Here is a 23,935-nt window from a genome sequence, read left to right on the forward strand (position 1 = left end):
GATGTATCAGACAAAAGGCTTATCAAGGCTGCATTCAGATGGCAGTTTATTCTATTTCCCCAATGTTTCCTTACCTGATAGTTTCTGCATTTTATTTGGTCTTTTGCATCACATAAAACCCACGTCTGGCAATCTAGCGGAATACAGTGAAAGTTTAGCACTCATTTCGGTGTTGATTGTTTCTGGAAAAAATCCATTTGCAACCCCATTAAGCCAGAAAATCACAGCAGTAAAGTGACAAAATTTGCAGCTGTATACTGGCAAAATGCTATTTCCTGCCATTTTCATGGGTGAATCAGAATCACACATGCGCAGAAGGTGTGGGGGAGCAACAATGCTATCCGGTGATGTTCCTTGTGCCACACCGTGGCCCACTGAAATGAAATGAAATTTAGCATGACACGCTGGTGTATTGCTCCAACAGTCACAGTTTTATAATGCAACAGGTACTGCAGTGTGAAAGAAACGTTAGAAATTGGGAGAGAAGCACTGCTCTTTTAATCAGTTAAACTAACACAGGAAACCCCATTTCTGAATGCAGCCCTAGTCCAGCACCTTCTTCTCACAGTAGCCAACCAGATGCCTATAGGAATCCCCAGGCAGGACCTGGGGGCAACAGTTCTCTGCCCACCTGCAATTTCCGGCTGCTGGTATCTAGAGGCATGCGGCTCCCAGCTGTGGAGCTACAGTCCTTGATAAATTTATCCTCCACGAATCAGTCAGACCCTCTTTTCAAAGCCAGCCAAGTTAGTGACCATCGCTAAAGTTTGCAGGAGTGAACACGGCATTTTTACTACGCGCTTTGCAAAGAAGGATTTTCTTTTGTCCTAAATCATCCAACAACCTGCGCTGAATGATGGAAGATTCAGGGTGGCTCCGAGTTCTAGTATTATGAAAGAGGGAGAAAATAATTTCCCTGTTTACTTTCTCTGTATTATGCTTCATTGGGCACTTTGCTAATAGCATAACCATCGTCAACAACTTGGAAGAAATAAAATGAGTGCGTTTTGTGTTCAACACCAGACCTTCTTCACTCCCTTTCCTGAGCGCCACACAGCCTTTTATTTTTTCATTTTTCATTTTTGGTACCTAAACCATAAAAAACAGTGCCTTGTTGATGAGATGAAGATTTGTGATTGGGGAATAGACTGGAGAAAGAGAGACAAGATCAGGAGATAGACATTCCCTTTGGAATCTTCTCCCCCAAGCTGGCTCTTCCATGTCACTTGACAGTAACTTGCTTCTAAGTCTCTATCTCACAACGGGTTAACGTTTCCGCAGTGTCTCATGTGTTTCTGTGCCTTAATTGCTCTCTTATTAGGGTAAAGCAAAGCAAAGCTGTAGGTTTTCTTCTGCAGTATGAGTGTGGCTTAATTGCATTTGGGAAAGGCAAAGAGGGGAATGGGAGCTTGCCAACATCCACGCTGTCTGTCATCCACAAGCTATTGATGACAAGGAGTTGAAAGCTTGGCAGCTCCTCTTATAAACAGCAACCTGGACGATGAGGAATGGAAAAGATTATATGAAATATACAGACAAAAGGGGGGCATTCTTCAAGAGAAAATTAAACACGAACAAAGGGCACAGAACAACCCCAAACAAGGGCCTTATCAAAACAGGAGAATGTTACATAAAATAGTTGCCTTTTTCAATTAAAAAATAGATTTATGCTAAGCAACATAAGCAGGCATAAAAACACGCAGTATTCTAGGGCTTGCCGATCAGAAGGTTGGCAGTTCAAATCCCCACAATGGGGTGATCTCCCGTTGCTCAGTCCCTGCTCCTGCCAACCTAGCAGTTTGAAAGCTTCTGTGCGCTGCTCTGGTTTCGCCAGAAGTGGCTTAGTCATGCTGGCCACATGACCTGGAAAAACTGTCTGTGGACAAACATCGGCTCCCTCAGCCAGTAAAGCGAGATGAGCGCTGCAACCCCAGAGTCGTCTGCGACTGGACCTAATGGTCAGGGGTACCTTTACCTTTATTCTTATAACTGTAGATATCTCTGTCATACAGTAGTATGAGTAACAAGGTATTTTTCTAAAAACACATTTAATTTATGTGAATTGCAGCTCCATTGTGGTATATTAGCATAGAGACTGTGGGCATCTTCAGGCATTTGCCTGAACATGTGAATGCCAGAGTGTTTTGGGGGTCAGGGTGTGCATGCAAGTCCCACCCTATAGCCTCCGGCACTTCCTTCCCCATAATGTGTAGGAAAGGTGTGGCTGGTGATTATGCTTGCTTAAATGCAAATGGAATTGTCCTCACAATCAGGGATCTCCTTTATCTAGCTCCCCAGTGTCACTGAAGGTTCGACTTGCAGTAAATGAAAAGGAGTGGAAGCCCAGTGCACACCTTTTCTATGCAACATGGGGGAAGTTAGGGACTGAGCAGTGGGGCTGGGCTTGTATGCACATCCCTGCTGTCATCCACTCTTTGACGCAGCAGTGTGTGCAAAGCAAGAGGCTTTGATAAGCACAACAGAGGAAGCAGCCATTGTTGTTCACTAGCTAGTTTCATTCATATGAAAAAGACCAGCTCCTAGTACCTGAGAGGAACAAGATCTCTGAATGTATGCTAATGCACAGATTTGCACTGATCTGTTTGCCAACCACCAACACGAACACACACCTCCATTTGACCTTTAATTAGTCCTGGCAAGAACAAAGCACTATGTTCAATGGTAAACTCATGCAAGTTGTTTGCATTCCTCCGAGCTAGGATGCCCTTTCTCTGTTTTGCTGCATTGGCCCCCTACTCTTTTGCACTTGGCAGTCAAGGCCAGGTGCAGTTTGTACCTAGATTGGCTCATGGTCTTCAACTTTGCTCCCCAACAGTGCTTCTCCAACCTGTGGTAGAACACTTGTCTCATCGTACTCCGGGTTGTTGAGCACATTCACCTTGATCTCAAAGTCATCTCCTTCCTTTAACCTCAGTTTTGATTTCATTCACCTTTTGTCTTAAGAAACATCTTACAAGTTTGTATGCACTTGTTTCCAAGGCACCACATTGTTAAGCCTTTGCAGGATCTCTTGAGGACAAATTGCTCCAACTGTAGCTGTCTCCCTTCTTCCACCTTGCCTCCACTCCATGTTTGTTGTTTTATTCAGCTTACACAGAAATCTTAATGGGACATGAAACCATTTGTTCTCCCTTGTTGTCATTGCTTTATCTTCCACCATAGCATCTACTAGAAATCCTTTAGTTTTACCCTAGAATATTTCAGGTGAGGCACATTCTGGGCTGTCGTTTGTGTCTAAGCTTTGTGATCAGTGTCTAATGGGCTAACCTATCAGTTTTGGTTTCTCAGAGTTTGCCCTTTGTTCAGTCTTAAGTTCAGTCTGAAAACATGTTTTTCCTAATATGCACATTTTTGTATATGTACAATATACATTTGTCTAACATGTATATGTTATATGCATAATATATGCATTTTTGCAAGGAATTTCTCTGGTGTATGTTATTTTCACAAACATATGTTTTTGTGTGTTTTCCCTCCTAATAGAAACATTTCATACTTTGGTGTGTGTGTTAGAGACTGCATCACTAAACTCAGAAAAGTGTGAATTTAAAAGGGAGAGCTGCCCCTCGGTTTGTTTATTGGTTAAGAAATTTGAACAAAGTCGTCTCATATTAAACTATGAACCAATTGGATTTCTCCCTGACCTCTAGCTCAGGTCGCTATGAAACAGGAAATCTCCTTGGAACAGGTAACAATTAGGTTTGCAGTCCTTCTATTACTCTCTAACTCCTCCATTTCCCAGACCTCACTGTATTACAGTATCTCCGGTCACATGGTCCAAAAGCTGCCATTTGTATTTGAGCTTCCCCCACTGTATCTAGGCTTCTATTGCAGTCTAGATTGTGCATCAGTTCCATATATGGCAGCAGTAATGTTTCCTGCTTGCATCAATCTCTAGCAAAGAAACTCAAAGTAACCATTTTACTCTAGGCATTTATTGCCTTGCCCCCTTCAAGCAGTAGACTGCTCTTCAGTGCTGTTCTGACCCTTCTAATATTTTTTTTTTAAAAAAAACACAAATTGAAACACAGTGGTTCTTGCATTCCCCTAGCTCTTAAGGGTACAGTGCTCTAACAACTCTGGGTCCAAGTGCCAAGATCCATGCATCCAGCAGCACTCCAAACACAGAGCCAGCAGCTAAGGAGTGGGGCCAACTTTTTGGACCACCAGGGCCTGCAGGGTTACCTCTCTCGCCCTGACCTAGCCACTGTGATCCACGCGACGGTCACCTCCAGACTGGATTATTGTAACTCGCTCTACGTGGGGCTGCCCTTGAGACTGACCCAGAAACTCCAGCGGGTGCAGAATGCTGCAGCGAGACTCCTTACGAGGTCTTCGCTGCGAGATCACATTCACCCGGTGCTATACCAGCTGCACTGGCTCCCGACGGAGTACAGGATCAGGTTTAAGGTGCTGGTCTTAACCTTTAAAGCCCTATACGGCCTAGGACCCTCGTACCTACGGGACCGCCTCTCCTGGTATGCCCCACAGAAGAACTTACGGTCTTCAAATAAAAACATCTTGAAGGTCCCAGGCCACAGAGAAGTTAGGCTGGCCTCAACTAGAGCCAGGGCTTTTTCAGCTGAACACTCTGTCACAAGAGACTAGGGCCCTGCGGGACTTGACATCTTTCCGCAGGGCCTGCAAGACAGAGCTGTTCCACCAGGCCTTTGGCCAGGGCACGGCCTGACTCCCTCCCTCGGCAATCTTCGCGGAGCTCTGGCCCAATGGTTGCCAGTGGCCTGAATTAATTTATTTTATAATGAATGATTTTAGAGTGTTGTTTATGCTATACTTTTATACTGTTTTATTGTTGTTAGCCGCCCTGAGCCCGGCTTCGGCTGGGGAGGGCGGGATATAAATAAAATTTATTATTATTATTACAGCCCAGACCCTCGTAGTTGTCCTCCCCCTGAGCCTTGAGGAACCAGGCTCCCACTGCAATTCATTGGTCCAGGGCTGCAGGAAGCTCACCAGGAGGAAAACAATGGAACAGAGGATGAGTGCCCATCTTCGGCTGGAGCATTGGCCTTTCAAAGCTGGGAGCTATCTACAAGGGGGTGGGGCCTGGAAGAGAGAGCCAAGAGACAAGAGGCTTAAAGGGCTTGTTCTGCTTCCAACTTCTGTGGGATAAAGTTGCTTGCTTGGAGCTATCCATGGTCCTGTAACTCACCTCCTTAGGATCTGGCATCAGACCAGAACATGGCAGCAGTATTTGGGAAGTCTGAAGCCTCTGTGGGGACACATGTTAAAGGGACATATGGCTTGGTACTGTGTCTGTTTGAGTGGACAATGGCTTGGTGAATGCTTTATGAACCAAATTTTGTTTCAGGGAACCATAAATATCCTTACCTACAGGTTGGAGGAGCAGGTCTGGTAGATATGGACCTTGCTCATCTCTCAAAGCCTCTGAGTCTATCTCAAGTAGAATATATCCTACCTCTCATTCATTTAAGCAACTTTTCTTATTGTTTTAGAATACTTGTTTATAATATACTGAATTTTCTCTCTTGCTTTTAAGTTAGCTGGGCTGGAGGGAGGGTGGTGGGAAAATGATTGCTTTCTTATATTTTATTTTCCATCTTCAAGTTGTTGTTATATAAAACTTTCTATTCAGTACTTATAGTAGCTCCATTGTAATTTTTTCATCTTTTATATTGTAATCATCTTCATATATTTTTCTGTTTATCCTGGATCACACTTTCACTGTTTTAAAGTCATATATGTAATTTTTCACAATTTGTCAGCTTGCTAAGGTGCAAGTTATACTTCCAGGATAGGCCTTGTAGTAACTTTTGGTGTGGTGCTGACTTTTTGGTCACTATTTATATGCTCACTGGAACAAACTGAAAGACTAGACTAAATTTAAAGCTTATTTTTCACATTGTACTATTGTTTTTCCCCACTCAGTGCCCCCGCAACCCTCTGCATTCCACTGTGTCATCTTTGGTCTTGCATCATAGGAAATTTAGTTTTGATTGTAATATACTTGTGTGCCAACTTGTCTTATGTGGGGGAAGAGGGGCTATTGTTTTGTTTTCATTATGTATTATGTATTTTTATCTTATATTTTTATGTATTAATTAATTAATGATACATTATGGGTTCAGGTCTGTGGCTGTGGCATTGTCTGGGAATAGCAAGAGAGGTCTCTCATTTCAGCAGTGGCAGGGACGCTCTGTTCTCTACCTCAAACTCACCTTATTGCCCACTGCATGACAACAACAACAACAACAACGAAAAGAACAGCTGGATTGCTGTTTTGTCTTGAAGCTGCTGAAGGCACAGGAGCTTTGTCAGAGAGAAAAAATAATTAACCTTCCTTGCCAGTTTAGTTCTTCATGCCATAAATAATAAATGGATAATAAATAAAATTGTTGAATGAATATGCGAAGAGGGGAAGGGGAATTTCGCAGTGGTTATTGTTTGATGTTGGAGGAAAATACTCCTTCGCTCAGGCATATCAAAGTGGTTTTTGCAATGTATGATTAAAAATAGATATAGGGAATATTGAAAAAGGGAGAAAAGTGGGGTCAGCTGGGAATAATAGCTGACACAAAATTGTAATACATAGTTCTTCTGCCATTTTTTTGAGTTGGGGGTGGGAGAGAGTGACAAAGAGAACATATTGCAGTGAAAGAGCTGCTTACCCAGTCTAGGATGGGCAGCAGTTGTGGTCCATCGCCATGCAGCCCCTCAGAGTAACCTCCATTAGGCGTCTGACCACTGATAATCTTCAGGCCAGCTACAAGGCACTATGGGGGTTCCTGCCTTACCTCCTTATGAATTTGGCCAATCCAGCTAGGCCCATCGCTTGGGAGTGGACTGGACTGCAGTAGTTTCAGGAAATCACAGTCCTGCCTTTTGGAGGGAACCAATAAGACAGAGGATCCAAATACAGCAGCTTAAATGAACCAATAGTAGCTGTACCCTCTGAAACCAAAAGGCAGTTACTTTACCCTAATGCAAATACAGACAATAATAATACAGATATAAAATCCTTTGACTCAGTACACAACAGTGGAGTCATCTGACCATCTGAAGAATGCTCCTTCACAATAGAAGTGGGATAAAACCTAGGAAGAGATGTTGCAAATTATTTGTCAGGGCAAGTGCTACATCAGTTCCATGAGAAACAGAGCAGAATTAGCAATCCAACAAATTTTATTTATGAAATAAATATCATTCTGTGTTTGATGTTGAGCGCATTATTACTTGTATTATGTATGTCTGAGATAGTTTTTTACACAGACACTTTCAAAAGGAATCTCATCTGCAACACCAGGGATGGGGAAGTGGATCTGTGGACCATTTTGACACAGGAGTAGGGCCACTCACCTGTTAATCACCTGAGGTTACCCCATGGCATCAGATGAAGCATATTCCTTTGCAAACAAGCTGCAACTGACTGGTGGCATCCAGCCTCTGCGTCCTTTCCCCACATGGTTTTATTTCAAACTGTGTGTGCAAAGGAAGTATAAAGGAAGCAGAAAGGGATATGCTTGCCTTTATGCTTTCTTTGCCCATGCTGTGTGAAATAAAACAATTTGGTCAAAGGAAGTGGAGTTTGCAGGCTCTGCCAGTCAGCTGATTGGCAGCTGCAAGCCCCACTTTTGGCTTCAGTCAGGATCTTCCAAGTGGATCAATTCCCAGAGGGGTTACATTTGGCTCGAAATTTAAATGCAGGTCCCACATGCCAAAGAACAATTGCCAACACATTTTAAGTCTCCTGGTTATTTCTTGGCAGCTGTGTCTATGTTATACATGTCAGGTGTGGGGCAGGTTGGTGTGGTTTTGGGAAAACAGCCTTGCCAACCTAATAAGACCCATGGGACAAAGAGGCCACACACCTATTCCTAACAAGAACCTCATCTGCCCTGCAGTCTGTACAATATATGAAGTACAAATCAGGAGGACAACAATTAGTATACACTTAATGACGTCTAACTGTATTTAGTAGAACCACTGTTGGTGTAGATATAACCTGATTAGGAATGGACAAACCTGTCCATTTCAGTTTCTCTCAGTTTTCTATTTTCCTACTCTTAAATAAGTTTCACACCTTTTACTGTGGAGGAGAGCAGAGCGACCAAGACAGCCCCCCTCCTTCATGAATCCATCTAATACTCTTCTAAAGCCATCTAGAACTTTTCCATGGTTAACTGAAAAACATCGGGAACAACAAAATAATTAGTGGAACAATATTACTTTCCAATAAGTATTAAGATACGAGAATGGCAAATAGCTTAAAATACTTGATCATTTAATCCTAAACCCTCACAAAAACTTCCCTTGGAGACCACCATTTCCTGGGGGAACAAGTTTTGACCTCTCCAAAAGTCTTGTCATTTGTAATTTATTTATTTTTGCCCCATGTGTACTTAATGAAAGCCACAGAGGGTATAACAGAAACAGAACCCAACAGCTGGAATATAAATATATGTGAAATATAAATATATATTCCCAATTTGATTTATGTGTGTGTGTGCATCTGTATTTTTATATCGCTGCATTGCCATACAACACATTATGAAATCATTGCTGATAGGTGGTAAAGAAATGTTTTTAATAAATGAATATATTGAAATAACTGTTCGGATACTTCTCTGTGTTGAAAGGACAATGGTCAGAGGGACTTCAAATGTAATAATTTTCAGACAGGCAGAATGCAATAGTGTAAATAAATAAACCATCACCATGCATAGATAATAGTAAAGGTAAAGGGACCCCTGACCATTAGGTCCAGTCGTGACCGACTCTGGGGTTGCGGTGCTCATCTCGCTTTATTGGCCAAGGGAGCTTCCGGGTCATGTAATGTCCTCCCTTAAATGCTCCATCAAGCGTTACTGTAAATAACCAAAAATGTTCTTTAAAGCAGCAATGGGCATTTTTTTTTTTCATTTCGTCCATGAATGATGATCCACTGTCCCATCTCGCAGGAGTTGAGATATAGTTGCTACCTCCCCACAGCCACAAGTATCACACCATTCTGCTCCATATTAGTTCATGTGAACTAAATACTACCTGCAGCTTCCTGGCCACGATCGCAACCATAATTCAAGATACTTGCTTGACAATAACCATACGTTGAAATGGTTTATGTGAATAAGATCCAAAGAGCAAAACTGCAGACAGCAAGAGTATGGGTCTTTCTCCAAGACATTTCTATAGTAGAGGAAAGTGCTCAAGGATTTTGGCAGTGTGGGTGGTTGTGTGATTTACCTCTATGATACAGCTGAAAAATAATAACTTATAAGAAAAAGAAAAAAAAGCAGCATGACACTTTGAATATTATCTATAGCAATAAACTGTAGGGCAAGGATTTCTACCTCTCAAAGTCCTTCAAAGCCAGCTGCGCTTTACAGCAACTGTAGGTGAGCAATGCAAATAACTTCTCCTTTGCTGTACTTCACAACCCACATATTTATAGACAGTACCAGACCAGCTTTTATCATAAGCACAGGCTCTGGACATCTGCATTGTGACCAGGAGAACAAAGACCTGTGATACAAATAAATCCGGCAGATTGAAGAGGCAATCATAAATGTACCATGACATTTCCGAAAGTGACAAGACATTTTGGCATAAAGCATAGGCAGCAATATTTTTGACCCTCGGTGCTTAATTTTGACAATGGAAAGCTTGAAGGTTTCCCTCCAATTTACTGGGTTAAGTGTTGATCAGTTGTTTTGATAAGTAGATTGGAGAAGGAAGGCTGAGGTCTAAGTAGATACATAGCTTTGAGTGCAGTGGAGCCCACACTTTGAACCCCAAAAGTTATGAAAATAACAGTTCAACTGTAGCAAGTATGCTTAGGACTAAACCACGGAGCCTAAGGCTTGCCAATCAGTAGGTCGGCGGTTCGAACCCCTGCGACGGGGTGAGCTCCCGTTTTTTGGTCCCAGCTCCTGCCCAACTAGCAGTTCGAAAGCATGTCAAATTGCAAGTAGATAAATAGGTACCACTCCGGTGGGAAGGTAAACGGCGTTTCCATGCGCTGCTCTGGTTTGCCAGAAGCGGCTTAGTCATGCTGGCCACATGACCCGGAAGCTGTCTGTGGAAAAACGCCGGCCCCCTCGACCTATAGAGCGAGATGAGCACCACAACCCCAGAGTTGTCCGTGACTGGATCTAATGGTCAGGGGTACCTTTACCTTTAATGTTTTAAAAGCAATATTGCAGTTACTACCGTATATGCATTTTTTTAAAAAATAAAATAAACAATTTTAAAGCCAATTTCATTACTTTAAATCCAAATTTTATTCCTTCCCAAACCCCACCATGCTAAATGTAGAGTTATTGGAATAAGCAGCAACTGCTCTGCCTGTCCATTATCTTCTCTTACAATCCATAAGAACTGGGTATTGATGTGGAACACTCCTCCACCAAAGAAAATAACAGCCATCCCCAAACTCTCAGATGATGTGTGTCTGAAAATAGCAAGAGTGCAAACTGTCATTGTTTAGCAGTTTCACCACCATCTAGGAGACAGATTCTGTGAGCTTACAGGACAGCCTTGGCCAAGTCCCTGTCTGGGCTAAATATTCAATAATTTTTCCTAATACTTGTATTACTAAAACTGTATTTAATGCCTATCAGTTTGGAAGACAAATAAGGCCATGAAAATAAGGGAGTAAATCTTCCTATGATGGTAAAGGGAAACATAGCAGTAAAATAAAAAATAAAAAGTGGTTCTATGTTGCAAATCAAGCACTGCTAGTTGTCTCTTTTTGTTTCCCGGTGTATTTCTTACCAATATAAAATTTGGTGTGGCACGAAAGTGTGGCTCAGAGGGAAATGTTTGGGAACCACTGCCATAAGGGATGCCAGTGGCCACCCCCAGGGGCCCTGTTAATGTTTGTGGCCCCTGGCATTTGCCCCACCCTGTTGGGTACTGATGCTAGGCCCGCTAAAGCAAGCTGGCCCCCAGGACTGTCATGCTAGGAAGAGCAACGGCCTTCAGGAATTCTGCTTCCCAGCCATGCTGACTTTATGCCTTGGGATGTCAGCCACTGGGGAAGAGCAGTGCCAAAGGCCTATTGGTCGCATGTCCTGCATGCGGCCTTTTCGTAGGCATCTGGCTGCCCACTGTGGGAAACCATGCTGTGCTAGATGGGCTTGGTGTGATTCAGCAGAGCTCTTCTTATGTCTTTATAGCTTAGAAATAATGCTACATAGTTACTCCTTAAAACCTATTGGGGAGTGTCTGGTCGCAAATTTCCCTCCCTGATACTGGATATCAGCTCCATGTTTTCCCTTTCACTCAGGTTTGATTGGCAAAGATCAGGAGTAGCGCTTTATCAATAATAGCACCCACTCTACAGTATGTATCCCTGCGGAGATTTGTCTGGCATCTTCCCTGTTGACATTTAGTTGAAATCATTTCTATTTGTGAAGTGTTTCTGTTCCTGCGGGTATATTTTAACTGGCACTGTGAGTTTTTGATTGTGGTATTTTATTGTATGCAACTTTCATCCCCTTGTGGCAAACGTATAAATATCCTCAGATTACAAATATCCCGTTTTCCCTACTGTTTTCACAATCACAGTGCTAAAAAATAGCAAAATGTTAATTTACAGAACCATTCCAATGCATTGTTTTCTGTGATTTTTGTGGGATTCTAAACCATTTGCAAAAAGTGATGTTTAAATTGGTGTTTGCATCTTCAACATGTGTACATTGGGGCGTAAATGATTTTTAATCTCACATTAATAACATTCATACAGGGAGACAGATAATTTAGTTCTAAAGGTAATTGCAGGCCGTGTACACTTCCGTTAACTTTGCATACAGCACATGCCTACAGCTGGTTTAGAACAGGGGCGTAGTGGGGGGCAGCTGCCCCCTAAATCAAGTAAATAAATTAAAATACTTAACTGACCAATTGCATCACAGATAACTTGGTTCTGTCCCCACTAAAATAAAGCCTGGCTATGCCCATGTTTGGGAAGTGGTCCTTCTTTGTGTGCCTCCACTACGCGAGGTCCGGAGGGTGGCAACCCAAGAGTAGGGCCTTTTCAGTGGTGGCTCCCCGTTTGTGGACTACTCTCCTCAGGGAGGTTGGCCTGATGCCTTCATTATACACCTTTAGGCACCAGGCAGAAATGTTCCTCTTTAACCAGGCCTTTGGCTAATTGACATCCCATGCTCTTTTAAAATGTGTTTGAGGGGGGCTTATTCGGTTGTTTTTGTTTTATGTACTTTGTGGTTTTATATTCTGATTTTATCCTGTGAACCACCCCGAGACCTGTAGGTATTGGGCAGTATACAAATTTAATTACCGGTAATAATAAGTGTTGTACCCGTGACGTTAGCCACAGTCCGCACCTATTCTTTACCTGTCCTGTCATTTTTGACAAAATGCTGTGTTCTGATGTGTTCCCCGTGCCAAACATGCTTCAATCTTAATTGAGAAAAAGAATGACCCAGCCTTGCTTTACGTTGGTGATACTGTATCTACAAAGCCTATGTGTCAGGTCTGAAAGTGGACTAACGAGAGATGAAAGTAAGCCAGAAGAGTTAGAAGAAGAGAAGAGTTACTAAGGGTAAATTCTCCCTCTGCAGTAGCCACTGAGGAGTTTGTGACACAGACGGCTGATTCTCTTGTGCAGAGGTTTTCAACCTTTTTGGGTCCATGGGTCCCTTGACCAACTACATTCTTTCTGCAGCACCCATGTGGGGCTCAGGAGCCCAGTCAGGTCACCCTTGCCTGCAGAGCCGGCAGCCTCTCACCCTTTTTCAAACACCCTCCCTTGTGAAGTGTTCCCTCTCTGAGCTGCCCCAAAGAGAGGTGCCTCCTCACACTGCCCCACAGGGGCCTGGGACATGTCTGTCCATTCCCAACAATGAGGGCTGGTGGACTGGCAGGCTGGGCTCCCTCACCCACTTGCATGCTTACTCCAAGGGCGCCTCAGCTCCTGGAAACCAGCACCCCCTGGCCAGCCCCAGAGGCACCATTCACATGGGGAGCTTGTAGCCAGGGCTGCTGCAACACACAGCTGTGCAAGCCTTGGGGAGGCAGAGATGCAAGAGGGCATCAGAGGGAGGGAGGGAAGGAAAGAGGGACAGAGGCCAGCATTGCCTGGGGCACACTGGTTGAAGACCACTGCTCTAGTGTACTGTTACCAGCATGGCTTTATGATGACTCACAAGAGCATGCTACAAGTCACAGTAGCCCTGTGAGGTAGATTAAACTGAGCCATAAGTGACTTCTGGCTTTGGGTGCAGAGAGTTCTGCGCATTAGTTTCCTCCGCCTTCTTCCCCCCACCCACTTCATATCATGTTTGATTGTAAGCCATGACTTTACAATGTTAGCCACATTGAGCACATTAGCAGAAGGGCAAAAAGAGAATGTAGCAGATAAATACATAATGTATGAATCACAGAACGGTAGGGAAGGGACCCTAAGGGTCATCTAGTCCAACCCCCTGCAATGCAAAAATCTCAACTCGAAAAAAAACCTTCAAAGGAGGAGAGTCCACCACCTTTCGTGGGAGTCTTTTCCGCTGCTGAACAGCTCTTACTATCAGAAAGTTTTTCCTGATGTTTAGCTGGAATCTCCTTTCCTGATGGCAATGGTTCGAGTCCTACCCTCCAGAGAAGAAGAAAACAAACTTGCTCCATCTTGACAGCCCTTGAGAGATTTGAAGATGTTTCTCCTATCTCCTCTCAGTTTCCTCTTTTCCAGGCTAAACATACCCAGCTCCTTCAACCATTCCTCATAAGGCTTTCCAGACCCTTGATCATCTTGGTCGCCTTCCTCTGAACCTGTTCCAGCTTGCCAACATCCTTCTTGCCAACAAGATGTGGACAGGCTGCTTGGACGAGTGAAACCAACCACCTGTCTCCTTGATCCTTGCCCATCCTGGCTTATAAAAGCTAGCCGGGAAGGGCTGGGCGATGGGCTTCGTGGGGTGGTGAATGCTTCCCTCCGTGAGGGAGCCTTCCCAGACCCGCTGAAAGAGGCTGTTATTAAACCGCTTCTTAAAAAACCATCTTTAGATGCGGCCACAATGGCCAACTATCGCCCAGTCTCAAATCTTCCATTCTTCCATTCTTCGGCAAGGTGATTGAGCGAGTGGTTGCTGAACAACTCCAGGCACGCCTGGAAGAAGCGGACCATTTGGATCCCTTCCATGGAGGCACAGGTTAAATCCGTGTCCAGGGCAGCTGTGTACCAGCTCCATCTGGTACACAGGCTGAGACCCTATCTGCCTGTGGACTGTCTCACCAGAGTGGTGCATGCTCTGGTTGTCTCCCGCTTGGACTACTGCAACGCGCTCTACGTGGGGCTACCTTTGAAGGTGATCCGGAAACTACAACTAATCCAGAATGCGGCAGCTAGACTGGTGACTGGGAGCGGCCGCCGAGACCATATAACACCGGTCTTGAAAGACCTACATTGGCTCCCAGTACGTTTCCGAGCACAATTCAAAGTGTTGGTGCTGACCTTTAAAGCCCTAAACGGCCTCGGTCCAGTATACCTGAAGGAGCGTCTCCACCCCCATCGTTCTACCCGGACACTGAGGTCCAGCACCGAGGGCCTTCTGGCAGTTCCCTCACTGCGAGAAGCAAAGCTACAGGGAACCAGGCAGAGGGCCTTCTCGGTAGTGGCACCCACCCTGTGGAACGCCCTCCCACCAGATGTCAAAGAGAACAACAACTACCAGACTTTGAGAAGACATCTGAAGGCAGCCCTGTTTAGGGAAGCTCTTAATGTTTGATGTATCACAGTATTTTAATATTCTTTTGGAAGCCGCCCAGAGTGGCTGGGGAAACCCAGCCAGATGGGCGGGGTATAAATAATAAATTATTATTATTATTATTATTATTATTATTATTATTATTATTATTATTATTATTATCATGTTTGATTGTAAGCCATGACTTTACAATGTTAGCCACATTGAGCACATTAGCAGGACAAAAAGAGAATGTAGCAGATAAATACATAATGTATGAATCACAGAACAGTAGGGAAGGGACCCTAAGGGTCATCTAGTCCAACCCCCTGCAAAGCAAAAATCTCAACTCGGAAAAAACCTTCAAAGTCCACCACCTTTCGTGGGAGTCTGTTCCGCTGCTGAACAGCTCTTACTATCAGAAAGTTTTTCCTGATGTTTAGCCGGAATCTCCTTTCCTGATGGCACTGGTTTGAGTCCTGCCCTCCAGAGAAGAAGAAAACAAACTTGCTCCATCTTGACAGCCCTTGAGAGATTTGAAGATGTTTCTCCTATCTCCTCTGTTTCCTCTTTTCCAGGCTAAACATACCCAGCTCCTTCAACCATTCCTCATAAGGCTTTCCAGACCCTTGATCATCTTGGTCACCTTCCTCTGCACCTGTTCCAGCTTGCCAACATCCTTCTTAAATTGTGGTGCCCAGAACTGGACACAGTATTCCAGGTGTGGTCTGACTAAGGCAGAATAAAGGTAAAGGTAAAGGGACCCCTGACCGTTAGGTCCAGTCACGACTGACTCTGGGGTTGCGGCGCTCATCTCGCTTTATTGGCCGAGGGAGCTTCTGGGTCATGTGGCCAGCAGGACTAAGCCGATTCTGGAGAACCAGAGCAGCGCATGGAATGCCGTTTACCTTCCCACTGGAGCGGTCCCTAAGTGGTACTATTACTTCCCTTGATCTTGACACTATAATTCCGTTGATACGCCTAGAATTGCATTAGCTTTCTTTCTGCTGCTGCATCACACTGCTCCCTCATGTTCAGCTTGTGACCCTTTTCACACGTGCTACTGCTGCCCAGCCAGGTGTCCCCAGGTGTCTTTCTTTGGTGCACCTGCTTCTTCCTCACAGCCACAGACTTATAGGGCAGGGAGGGCCCCGAGGGTCAGACCCGGAACTTCTGAGCCCCTCGGACCCCAAGGTCCTTTCCACACGTGCGGCCGGCCGAATCCCTCACACCACTCCCCCCCCCCGCCTGTGGCGCCGCGGCTGAGGAGACGGCGACCCAGGGGGGGTCGGTGGGCGAGGGCGGCCCCCCCTGCGCCCCTCGGAGTGGTCGTCGTCCCCCCTCCGCTCTTTCTCCTCAGGCCGGGGAGCGAGCGAGGGCAGGAGGCGCCCGGAGGCGCGTCTCTGAGGGGGCTGAGCCGGCGGCGGGCGGGCTCTCTCTCGGGGGTGGTGAGGCGCCCGGGCCCCCCAGGAAGAGGTGGGGGCGAAGGGGGAGGGGAGACCGGGAGCCCCGTTGCCAGAGATGGCTGCGCGCTTTAAAAGGAGGAGGAGGAGGAGGAAGAGGAGGAAGAGGAGCGAGAGGCAGAGCCGGGCTCCGTGAGGAGAAGTGAGTCTTGGCGGGAGAGCGAGCGAGGCGGTGAAGCGGCGAAGGGAGGGAGGCGACGCCTTGGCGGGACAGAGAGAGAGGCGGGCGGCGCTGAGGGAGCCCCCCTGCCATTGGCGCGGGGGCGAGGCGGGCACCCCCTGCCCAAGGAGGAGGAGGAGGAGGAGGGCCGGCCTGCCTCTGCCTGCCTGCCGGGGAGGCGGTTCTCCCGCCCGCCCCGCCGAAGCCGCGATGGGGGCCGCTTCCCTCACGCGGGCGAGGCAGGCGAGAGAGGCAGCGAGCGAGAGCGCGGCGGCGGCGGCTGCTGCGAAGCCCCTGGGCGCCTCTCCTTCCCCGCCGAGGGCTTTCGCGGGCTTTGTTGTTTCCCCAGGTTCCTCCTCCGCCTCCTCGTCTCGGAAGAAGGTAAGGGACCCGCCGCGCTCTGCCTGTCACGCGTCTCCCTCCCCGGCTCGTGTGTGCGCGCGTGTTCGCGTGTCTGCGGCTCCTGCCTCCCGCTTCTAGATCCTTCTTCCCGGCTGCTTCGGGGCTCCGAACAAAGCGGGGCGGGAGGCGGAGGAGGAGGAGACGGGGCGGCGGGGGTCTCCCCCTCCCCATCCGCCGCCGCCAAGCAGGGAAGTTAGTCCGGAGTTTGCCGAGGTCCCGCGGAGGCTCCTCCGGGCGAAGGAGGCATTGCCGGGCTGGGCGGCTGCAGGACGCCGACCTCGGCCAGGCGGGCTCCCCCGTCCCTCCGCCGCGCTCCTGCCGCTCTTCCTCCGCCGCTCGGCTCTTTCCCGGAGCATCTCCTCCTCCTCCTCCTCCTCCACCCCCCAATTTCTTAAGAGCCTCCTGCATCTGGTCCGCGGGTCACTCTGCAAAGCGGTCCCTAAATCCTCGGAAGCCCATGCTCCCTCCAGACCCGGCACTTTTTCGTTCCTGCGCACATGCTTGGCTTTTCCTTCCCCCTTTAATAATAGTAATAAAATTGGAAATGTTTAAATAATTCCTTGGAAACCGGCTCCAACCCGGATCATCCTGCAGCCCCGGCAAGGCTTATTAGGGATGCTCAATGAAATCCTCAAGTGTTTCTTCCGGGTAAAATGTGCATAAGGTTGGCTCTGTATCCTGCTGACACCAACGCGAGAAGTTAAATGTCATTCAAGGGGGTTCGCAGGTCAAGTCCTGTTTGCTCAGAAGTAAATGCCATTGAATTGCGTGGCGCTCTCTGCCATAGGACTAACTTCAGCTGCGTTGGGGTCTTGGAGTTTGGGTTAGAGCACCGCTCAGCGGATTTCTACTGGACAACTTGTGTCCTCTGCCCTACATTTTACTTTGTCAGTGGTAGTAATAAAACAAAAATTGAAGTCATGTCAGTGGCTAGTAACCTAAAGCACTGTTTTTCGGTTTGGGGTCAGTAAGTGAATTCATTGCCTTCACCCTACGGAAGCACTGGTGTCTGCTTGAAGCATAATTGTTATGTCCCAGTATGTTAGTTAATGTTGGATGTAGCAAAAGTCACTAGCCCATGCTGTAACAGACTATTGTTCCCGCACATCTGTCAATGAAATTGAGGGTATTAAATTTTGAAAGTTCCTTCTAGTAAAGCACAGTGATATGTATGTATGTATGTATGTATGTATGTATGTTCAAGGTAGCAGGCCATTGATAATTCCTTTGGGAAAATACTGGAGAAACTATATTGGAGTTTAAGAATCTGAAAGAGAACAGTAGGATGTAATGGACCTGGAAAAACAAAAACAATAACAACAACAGTAATAACAATAGTTTAATGTTTTTGGACATGTAAAATTGGACACTTAAATTCATACTGTGTTTAAAATGCTTTCGTCTTAATAAATGTATTTTCTTGAAATCTTATTAAGTGTGATCCCATATGCTGTTAAGTATGGCAAAAAGCTGGTATATGCTAGGCTGTAATTTAGCCATGGAGTCGTAATGATATGTTTAAACTGTCATCTCAAGGTTTATTTCATTATCTCACATGATAGGCAATTTTTATTAAATTGCAACCTTAAAATTTCTACCTGCAGGGAATGTATATTGTATGCATATATAAGTTAGTGCAGTGCATATTTATGAACACACACTCTCTCCTTTTCTCCCTCTTAAGGTTTAGGAAGTGATATGACTGCTAGGATTTTTGACATCTTGTAAGCAATGTTCTATCTAGTGTGACTGAGGAATCTATCTCACAATTGATACCAATACCTTTAGCTGCTTTTCTGAATTAGGAATTCAGTTTTACAATAATAATGTGATCCAGTCTTAAAGGTAAAATCTGTAGCTTGTTCATTTATAGTAGTGTTAATGTTTATTTCTATAGTTTACATCTGTTTGTTATGTTGGAGGTGTTATTGATCTCAGTGTAAAGATGGCCAATAGTTGTTACAGTCCTCCTATCATCTATAAATATCGGGGTTGTGTATCTTGGAAACTGGTTTACCCCTACTTACAATTCCCAGGGCCCTTAACAGACTACAGTTCCCATGATAATTGGGGGGGGGAGGGGCATGCTTTAAATGTATTGTGTGTACACGGCTTAAGTTTCTGGGCCACTTATGAGAAGCAGCATATTATGGTTTTGTTGAACAACCTTTATGTTGCAGTATAACAAATAATACTCACAGAAGTTATGGAAATAATTGTTCACTTCAGACAGTCCAGGAAGTTCACAGACCTCATTTGCATTGTTTTACCTAAACAATTTCAGTCCGACCATCTTTAGTAGATGAGGCAAAAACTTCCAGGGGATGTTGCTATTCGCAAGGGAGAGTTAATTACTTTTTATAATAGAATACATGAATACCAGTGTCATCCTTGTTTAGATTGTGATGTGCCTGGAAAGGGTCCTACTGATCGCGTGTTTTGTAAGATCTTATGTCTGGTGGCTTACCTGAAGCATAACAATTAACCATTACCACCATCATCTGCAGTTTAATTACTTAATTTGATGATAATACCGCATGTGAAATTTGTTGCCAAATCTTGTTCTAACAGTCTTGCAATGGAAGGCCATTTTCAGTATAAGATCACCTTCCCTTGAAAACCTTGCCTACTATGCTGGCATCATAGTAAATATGTCACCATTTTCAGTTTGGATTTGGAAGGAGTTGGTTGATTGAGGATGTGGAATACAGCACTTCCTTTCTGCATCATAAACATGTTAATGACAATTTGAGTGTAAAACCATCTACCCCTAGTAATGAAGTCCTTCTACTCTCTCTTTGTCCTTACATTAGGTGTATAGGAGAGAAGAAGGAAAAAAAGGTGGCACTATGCTTGGCAGCTTTAAGCTGTTTTCCCCCTCCCTACACCTGCCCACAGAAGATAGGTAACGAGTAAATTGATTAAACGATGGGTTAAGAGATTTAGGTTATACATTAGAAATAGTGATGAATAACCTGCCTAAAGATGAAGTAGAACCCTTCTAGAAGTGATATGGAGAGCCATGTCAGATCCATTGGTGCCTTACTTTAGAAAACAGAAAGGCAGTACTGTGTGTTGTGGAGGTGTGTTAAGGGGTGTGTTAATAGTGTAGTAACAGCAAAGAGGGACAGATTTGGATCCAGAATTGGTGGGTAGGGGTGGGATTGGAGTGCTCTGGGATTTATTTGTGTGGGGACTATGGGGCTGAAAAAACGTGAGACTTGAGTGTCACAAGGCATTTGGAAGCTGCAAGCTAGCTTTTTACGTTTGGATGTTCCTTTCCACTGAAAGTAGAAGGCACTTTTTCTTCTTTTTTGCTAGGAGTGCTATTAACTTTTGTTTTTGTTTAATTTATTTATTAAATTTGTATATTGCTCTTCATCCATTGATCTCAGGGAAGTTCACAAAATACATACAACAAAATACATAATAAAAAGAAAAACAGAAAACAAATTCACTATGAATTTATTTATAGGTGAATATTTTTGCCTGAATTTTCTAAACATAAATCCTTAAACGAATTGGTCACAAAAATCACTGACTTAGTTTCTAGTGATAGTACCAAGCCAGACAGCAGATGAAATTACTGCATTTTTACTATTTTAAATTCCACTATTTCACATTTAACTAATACCAACAGTGTAAAAGTTCATTGTTCAAAAATTATAAAGCTCCTGTCCAAAGGCCTTACAAACCTTTTTTTCTGTCGGGGGGGGGTGCTCTAATGTGTAGAATTGCAACCTAAATGATTTGCACTTTAACTCATTGGTATTGTTTGATTATTAAGGAGAGGATGAAGATTTTTTAAAATTATAGGTTATAACATATACCTATGTTTCTTTCTGATTGATTGAAAACTAAGAGACCTGTAGCACTTGAAATGCTTTAATAATAACAATAACAATAATAATGGCTTAAGCTTTTTTTGACTACAGCCCACCTTGTCAGGTGCCAAAGGATTATTTGTTGCTTTTGCAACAAAGATTTGTGAATAGATTTCTGGAAAGCTGCATCATTTCTTGTTTCACACAAGGCATACATGCAACAGCATCATTCATTTTTTGTTTAAACTTCTCTTTATAAATGCTTTTAAATAAAATGACTAATGTAACATAAGAATCATTTTTCTCCATTAGTTTTAGAAACTAATTAAAGAGTGAATGTTTTCTTTTTTTAAAAAAAAATCCTGTTAAATTCCTTAGGTAATTAACCGGCAGCAAGCAAATGAATTGTTCTTAAAATCAGGCTACATTTTGAGTTGTAACAAATTTAAAAAGTCTAGCACGGTAAAGGAAAACCATTTTTACTATATCACAATTTGATCATTGTAGAAAGTAAATCATGGAAAAACATTTAATATCTGGATTTGGAGTCATTAAATAAATAGATGGTCAGGTGTCATTTTGATGCAGAACACTGACAAATATAATTAGTCTTTGACTGTGAGTCCTAATTTTCCTGTAAATGAACAGTTCCTTTGTTTTCCTCTTACATTTTGCATGGAATTAGTCTGATTTATAAGAACTTACCAAGAAAATGTTATCCTTCTTGTCTACAGTTCTTTATTTATGGACTTAATTAGATTTGGAGCCCGTCTCATTTTACAGATATAAAATGAAGATAGATTGTTCCTATCCTATATATATGTTAGACAAGGACTTGGATAAGAGTGGGCGACAATTTATGTACAGTCACAGGTGTTCATACATGCTGCACTCAAATGGAATTTCCTGGGGAGAAAGCAAAACAGAAGTAGGGGAAGGGAATGCTTCATAAGGAAAAATAAGGAGAGATGTTAGCATATGAAGGATCAGAAATGAGAAGTGAGAAGACAGGGAGGTGAGGCTACTCTTCATTAAATTACTCCTAGAGACAAGTGATGGTGCCACAGAAATGTTAACAGAGAAAATTAAGGCACGGGATGGTAAGGAAACATGCAAGGGAAGAGAGCTTTGAGGAAAGGGACCAGGATGTCTGTCCATGTGTCTTCTTTAATAGCGGACAGTCCTCTATTTGAAGGACTTTGCCCAACTCCAATAGAGAAGGGGGCTTACCAACACCAACTGGATGGCTCTTCAACAATACCTGGGCAGTAGACTGAGAAGACTCACAAGGAACCCGATCACTGTCCTCTCTTCTATGATGAGATGTGTTTCTAGTCATTGAGTCTGAATTTGCATCTATACATTTAAATCAGCATCTGCAGAGTTTATGGTAATGTGTCCTTGTTTGTCCTCTTTTTTGGTTATGCATTTCTTAACCAATTCCTGATCCACAAGAGGACCTATCCTTGTATTCAGTGACTGCTAAAGCTGCTCAGGAGTCTTTGGTGGGATATTTTGTCCAAAGCTTTTCGAAAGTCCAAGTACACTATGTCAGCTGGATCACCTCTATCTGTACACTTGTTGACACTTTCAAAGAACTTTATCAGGTTTATGAGACAAACCTTCCATTTGCAGAAGCTCTGCTGGCTCTGCTTCAGTAAGGTTTGTTCCCCAGTGTGCTTGGTTATTTTATCTTTAACAATACTTTCCACCAGTTTTCTGGGGGCATTCAGCTAACCAGCCTGTAATTTGCAGGATCTCTGCTGGATCTATGTTTTAAAAAACATGTTGCCTTGGCTACTTTCTAGTCCTCGGGTATGGATGCTGCTCTGAGAGACAAGTTACATATTTTTGTTAGAAGATCAGCATTTTCACATGAGAACTCTCAGTTGGATTCCATCTGGACCCAGTGATTTCTTGGTTTTTATTTTGTTTATTTGTCCTAGAACCTCATCTCTCATCACCACTATCTCCCTTAGTTTTACAAACTTACCTCCTACAAAGGTTAGTTCAGGCACAGGGACCTGCCCTATATCTTCTGTCATGAAGACAGATGCAAGGTATTCATTCAGCTTCTCCTCAACCCCTATCATTCTTTAGCACTCCTTTCACTCCTTTATCATTCAAGGGTCCAACTGTCTCCTTGCTACTTCCTGCTATTAATATATTCAAAGGACTTCCTGTTGTTGGACTTAACATTTTTAGCCATGTGTTCTTCAAATTCTGTTTTAGCATTCCTTACTGTCTGCTTGCACCTCCCCACCCCACGTTTGTGTTCTTGTTTCCTTTTTTGGGACAAGCCTTCAGTTTTTTGAAGAAAGCCTCTAAAAGCTGCTTTGACTGTCCTTCCTTGGAGGTTTTTAAGCAGAGCTTGGATGGCCATCTGTCATGGACGCTTTAGCTGTGATTCCTGCATTTCAGGGGGTTGGACTAGATGACCCTTGGGGTCCCTTCCAACTCTATGACTCTGCTCATTAACCACACTGGTGTTCTCTTGACCCTCATGGTACCTTTCTTGATCTGCAGTATACACTCCAGTTGAGTTTCTAATACTTTTAAACAACTCACAAATATTTTGAAGTTTTGAAATATATTTGAAGCTTTGACCCTCTTGACTTTGTCTTTCAACTTCCTTTTTACCAACTTTCTCTTCATTTGGGGGAAGTTTCCTCTTTTGAAATCAAATGCAGTGTGTTGGATATTCTTAGCAATTGATCATTTACATGTATATTTAATTTAATAGCACCATGGTCACTGCTCCCAAATGGCTCAACAACACATACATCTCACATCAGGTGCTGGGTGCCTCTCCAAATTAGGTCCAAGGTTGCCACCCCTCTGGTTGGTTCCACCACCAACTGTTCTAGGCTACAGTCATTTAAGGTCTCTAGAAATTTTACTTCCTTGTCATGACTGGAGCACATATGCAGCCAGTCTGTGTGAGGGTAGTTTCAGCCACTCATTACTACAATGTGTCCTCTTTTGATGCTTGATTTCATTATTCATCTCAAGATCTCCCTGGACCCCTGGGGCCCAGTATCACTACCCACAATGATTCTATAGAAGTATTTGTCACTTTCGGGATTTCTAGCTAGCAGGATTCAATGCTGTCTGTGATGTTCAGAGCGACACAACCTTAGGTACACCCTTCTTTATGCTTCCTGTAGACTTTATATCCAGAGATAACAACGCCCCATTGGTTCTTTCCATTCCACCAGGTTTCTATTATGCGTACTATATCAATGCCATCCTCCAAGACAAAGCACTCCCGCTTGGAGGCGTCTAGCATTAGCATATAAACACTTATATAAATCTCTCTTTGGTACTTGTGTTTGTCTTGTGGTCCTTTGGCCTCTCTGAATTTCTGTCCTGTCCCCTGCACTC

General features: G+C 44.0%; 1 protein-coding gene across 5 annotated transcripts in view; it reads left to right on the forward strand.

Moving 5' to 3' along the window:
* Positions 1-16,146: 16,146 nt before the first annotated feature.
* The window catches only part of MPPED1 (metallophosphoesterase domain containing 1), a 91,838-nt gene continuing 84,049 nt past the window's right edge, over positions 16,147-23,935 (forward strand). For 2 of the 5 annotated variants that reach the window (XM_081191877.1, XM_081191878.1), the window contains exon 1: positions 16,470-16,706. The gene's annotated coding sequence lies outside the window, so the exon portion shown is untranslated. The other 3 variants (XM_081191876.1, XM_081191880.1, XM_081191879.1) reach the window with 3 other exon arrangements.

This window comes from Podarcis bocagei (genome assembly GCF_964188305.1).
Source record: "Podarcis bocagei genome assembly, chromosome: 4".
Taxonomy (NCBI): Eukaryota; Metazoa; Chordata; class Lepidosauria; order Squamata; family Lacertidae; genus Podarcis; species Podarcis bocagei.